We start from the raw sequence: 5,663 nt of genomic DNA, 5'->3' as shown, positions 1-5,663 counted from the left end.
ATCCGCTCTAACAGGGAAAGCAGTACGGCCACTTATCCTCTTTCTGGTCAGAAATTTCAAGGTCGCTGCCCTCTCATCCACCGGCCGCTGAGCTAACAAAAACCTTGAGCTCATGACGGTGAGACAGTAGAAGCAATGTACCATGGCATACTGATCATCTTTTTTACTCTTTCCTTTTTTCTCTCTATACCAACTATTTATGTCGGGCTACTAATGAGCGCATAAGATACCATATAAATATGATGGGCATTCTGCATCTCTCAACACTGTGTATATACCATTTGGGCAAATTTTGAATTTTTATAATTATACATGTGTTTGAGAATATAGGAGCTGACGTTCGGTAAATCAATACCTATTCATGATATGGTTGTTTAAACAGTGAGAGATCATAATTGGTTATATAAAAAAAATCTGAATAAAAATAATTAAAACAAGCTCCTCGGTGAGCAATCAGTGTTCTCTGAACCAATAAGCTCCATAGTGAGCAATCAGTGTTCTTTGAACTCCTTGTGATAGACAAGTGATCCCAAGGTGTATATGAATAAACCTGTGTGTGTGTTTATATATTTTTCCTTTTCAAATTCCTATTCATTTTAAAGATACAATTAAAGGTTATATTTTAATGATACCTAAGGGTATATCTGGCCCTATTTATATTTCAAAGAGTGCCCCCAAGATAGAGTCTTCTTTTCTCTTTCTAGAATAATCCTATAATGAATACTTTTAGCCAATTTTGGCTGCAACTTCGCATTATTGTAGTTGACACTGGAGTCAGAATCCGTGTCGGTATCAGTGTCTACCACTTGGGATAGTGGGCGCTTTCGAGACCCAGAAGGTCCCTGCGACATAGTGAAAGGCAGGGCTTTACTCCCTGTACATTCCCTGGACTCTGCTTTGTCCAACCTTTTGTGTAATAAATTCACATTTGCATTTAAAACATTCCACATATCCAACCAGTCAGGTGTCGACGTTGCCGACGGAGACACCACACTCATTTGCTCCACCTCCTCCCTAGAAGAGCCTTCCGCTTCAGACATGCCGACACACGCGTACCGACGCCCCACACACTCAGGGAAATCTCTAATCTGGGGACAGTTCCCCAACAAGGCCTTTTGGAGAGACAGAGAGAGAGAGTATGCCAGCACACACCCAGCGCCAATGACCCTGGAAAAAATTCCCAGATAGATATAGCGCTTTTATTATATATATTCACTGCGCCAAATTATGTGCCCCCCCTTCTTTAAAACCCTCTGTCACCGTGTTCAGCAGGGGAGAGTCCGGGGAGCCAGCTTCTCAGCAGTGTGCTGTGGAGAAAATGGCGCTGGTGAGTGCTCAGGGATCAAGTTCCGCCCCCTCAGCAACGGGCTTCGGTCCCGCTCGATTTCTTTAAAAACTGGCGGGGGATTCTCTATATACAGCCCGCAGAGCCTATATATATATTTTGGCCAGTCCTAGAGGTTTAAAATTGCTGCCCAGGGCGCCCCCCCTGCGCCCATCAGTGCCTGCCATGTGTGTTGTGTGTGGGAGCAATGGCGCGCAGTGTTACCTCAGAGCAGATCTGAAGTCTTCTGCCGCCTCTGAAGTCTTCTATCTTCTCATACTCTCCCGGCTTCTATCTTCCGGCTCTGTGAGGAGGACGGCGGCGTGGCTCCGGGACGAACTGCGATGGGAGACCTGCGTTCCGACTCCCTCTGGAGCTAATGGTGTCCAGTAGCCTAAGAAGCAGAGCCTAGAATTTAAGTAGGTCTGCTTCTCTCTCCTTAGTCCCACGAAGCAGGGAGCCTGTTGCCAGCAGGCTCCCTGAAAATAAAAAAACTGACAAAATTCTTTCTTTCAGAGAAACTCAGGAGAGCTCCCTGTAATGCACCCAGTCTCCTCTGGGCACAGTATCAAATTGAGGTATGGAGGAGGGGCATAGAGGGAGGAGCCAGTGCACACCCATACCTAAAGTTCTTTTTAGTGCCCATGTCTCCTGCGGAGCCCCCAGCATCCTCTAGGACGTAAGAGAAATTAGGATTAGACAAAAGCCTGGCTAAAATACACAAGCCTGACTAAGTGCTGTGGCAGGCTACTGTCAGAAGCAAAAAGCTTCACAATGGGTTTCTGGGGCTACTCCGGGACTTAAAATGTAAAGGTTGAAAATTATTACCAGTGGTTACCTGTGGCAGGACTCTAACCCCCCCAGGAACCAGAAATATTAATCGTAAAATTTGGGTATTTTAGTGGTTACACTGTTACATATGCTCGACTAAGTGCTGTAGCAGGCTACCATCGGCAGCAGCAAATCCGCTTTGCCACAGGTTTTTGGGACACATCACAGTTTAACATGTACAGGTTGAAGATTATTACCAATGGGTACCTGTGGCATGTCTCAGGAACCAGAGCTATTGAGCATTAAAGTTGGGTATTTTGTACACAGTTACATAAGCCCAGGTAAGTAGTCAGAAGCAGCAAACTTGCCTCGCCACAGGTTTCTAGAGCTACTCCAGATTATTACCAGGGTTCCCTGTGGCAGGGCCCTAACACCCCAGGAACCAGAAATACATATCCATACAGCATGCTCGGCACTCCATAGTATAAAATCACTTAATGTTTCCAGGTGCCCTCCTGATCCCACAGGCAATATAAACACCTACATAGATGGTACTCGCGAATTTACAGAAAATTCAAGGTAAGTAGCCTGCTGCACTTTAACATTTCGATTTATTCAATCATCATCAGGAATCGATAGTCCTGCTTTCTATACCCTTCAGGACCTACATTGTGGGTGGGGGGAAACTCTCTGAAGTACGCTGCACATCTCTCAGTGTCCTGGCGCGGAAGGGGGGGAGCCAGCAGCTGCCAGTGCTCAGGGGATGGGGCGGGTGTGCACAACTTCTGTGCCTTGCAGGAGAAGGGGGGTTCCAGCGGCCACCAGTGCTGCGGTGACAGCGGCTGTCAGTGTAGCAGGAAGGGGGGGGGGGGTGTTGGGTGCCAGACCCAGGTGCGGTTTGGTCCGCCCGGACCCTGGGATGGTCTCCGCTTGGCTGGGTCTCGTCATATCTGGGGTTGCCCAAAACCACCCTACTTCCTGCCGGGCTGGCTGCTGCAAGTGTTAGCCCCTCGCTGGAGCTTACACCAGCGGCTGATTTCTCAGCTCGGCCGGGTATTCTTGCCCCATCTGGGTCTGCCTGTAACCCTCCCCACATGTCCTGCCAGACCAGCTGCCACAAGTGCTAGCACCTCCTCCCACCGGATCGCGTACACCTATGGCCGATAGTCCCACCCTCCCACTGGAGTTTACAGCCGCGGCTTTAACTGTTATTCTGCCGCTGGCAGGGCATGTATGTGTGTCCCAGGAGCTCCCTCCCCATGCGCGGGCCTGCAGACTGAAGCAGACTAGAGTGTGCAGCGCAGGATGGGGCAGGTGGTGCTCTCCCTTTTCGGGACTCTTCCAGATGCTGTCTTCCTCACGGAGCAGAGCATGGCTTACCGGCAGCTGGACTCCCATGACTTCTGCGGCGGCGCTTTCCCAGACTGGCCTCTGCCCTGGAACACTATGGCCCTACTGCAGGGGAATGAACCACGCTTTCTGAAGGCCTGGTTCGGGCTGGCCAAGCTCTTGGTGGTCAGTGCCTTCCTCCTACATCTTAAGAGGACACCAGTGGGGCCCAGGACCTCATCACCAGCCTAGGTCCATCTCATATGTGTGCATCATATGTGTGTGATGTATGTTTATGTGTGAAATATCTATATCATGTATGTACAGTATGTTTGTGTATCATGTATACAGTGCTGTTCTCCATGCTGTACACTGTAGGAATCTCTGAGGCTCCCTGTGAGGGGGCTTCTAATGTCTATAAAAATGTCCTGTGGGGGCTGTTACTGTGTATAATACACCTGTCCTCTCACACCCCCTATTCCTCCTCTCTCTCTCCCATCTCTTCTCCCACTATTTCTCGCCTCTCTACCATCTACCCCTATCCCTCCTGTCACACACCCCATATTCCTCCCCTCTCTCTCTCTACAGTGTCTCTCTATTCCTCTTTTCTCTCCCTCTCGTCTCCCCCTATTCCTTCTTTCTCTCTGTATCCCGTTTCATCCTATACCTCCGTCTCTCTCATCTTCCCCTATTCCTCCTCTCTCTCTCTCTCTCTCTCTCTCTCTCTCTCTATATATATATATATATATATAGGCACTACTGTGTGGCATAATGTGTATAAGGGGTACTACTGTGTAGCATAATGTGAACAACGGAAATTGCTGTGCTGTGTAATGTTAGTAAGGGATGCTACTGTGTGGTGTAATTTGTATTTGGGTACTATTGAGTGGCCATGCCCCTTTTTTGGCACATGCACCTTCGATATTTCAAATATGGGCGGAGTGGGGCACCAGTACTTTACTTTGCCAGGGTTGCTTAGACCCCTAGATACACCCCTGCCAAGATACATAAGTCCACTAGTTCCCCACCTGGTAGACCGATAATCTTGGCACAGGGCTCCTTATGTCAAACCCACTCATAATTTTGTGATTACTTTTTAAAACCAGTAAAGACACAACTGATTTTTTAATTAAAATTAAAACAATTTTGTGATCCTCCAGCAAACTGTTTACTGGTCTCTTTAGACATAACAAGCCTCTATACTAACATTACACATACTAGAGGAATGAACGCGATATGTAAAGTGGTCTGAGAGAGTATTAAGTACAGAGGTCCGCATATTGATTATCTACTATTGCTTATGGAATTAATTTTACATAAAAATTATTTTCTTTTCAATAATGCATTTTACCTTCAGCTACAAGGAACCGCCATGGGTTCAAACATGGCACCCTCATATGCTAACAATTACATGTACGATTTTGAGACCACTCACATGTCAGATCTGTTATATTCTAAGTTTATCAGTATTTACTTTTGCTACATAAACGATTTGTTCCTCATATGGTTAGGGTCATTAACAGAACTTGAATCTTTGTGGCGGTGTTGAACAGCAAAGTCGACTCTATAGATTTTACGTACAAGAGCAGTGCGACTAATATCAAGTTTATGGATGTATTGGTATCCATCGAAAACAATGTATTTAATACAGAGATCTTTAAAAAGTCCACAGATTAAAATAAACTGCTGCTTGCAGATAGTTTCCATCTCCGGCCTCTTAAAAAAGGACTCCCGTACTCACAACTTGTGAGAGTGGTGAGAACCACCTCTGATTCCATTAAACTTCCAGCAGCCCTGCACAGAATGGGTGACAATTTCATCCGAAGAGGGTATGACAAGCGTGAAGTTACAGAGGCAATTGAAAAATGTTTATTACTGAAGCGTGATGATCTACTGTTGCCAAAAAATGGGGAGACCCCTAAGAGAATGGTCTTTCCCAAAATATATTGCATAACCTCTGGGTTAATTAGAAAGACAATCTTAAAGCACTGGCATATTTTGCAAGCAGATCCAGTGATTGGACCCAGTTGTGCTAATTTACCACTTTTCAGCTACAAGAGGAGTCGCAATATAAAAAAGAATGCATATCCTTCTCTGACATCAGTCCAGGGGTCAGTACCACTACAAACTGGCTTACCCTACAAAAGGGAGTTTACAAATGCACGGGTTGTGCAAATTGCAGATTCCTTGTAACAGGAACAACGTTTAATCATACCGCGACCAATAAGAACTTTGTTCT

The sequence above is a fragment of the Pseudophryne corroboree genome, chromosome 4 (assembly GCF_028390025.1).
Source record: "Pseudophryne corroboree isolate aPseCor3 chromosome 4, aPseCor3.hap2, whole genome shotgun sequence".
NCBI classification, from domain to species: domain Eukaryota; kingdom Metazoa; phylum Chordata; class Amphibia; order Anura; family Myobatrachidae; genus Pseudophryne; species Pseudophryne corroboree.
Note: the sequence above shows the minus strand (reverse complement) of the source record.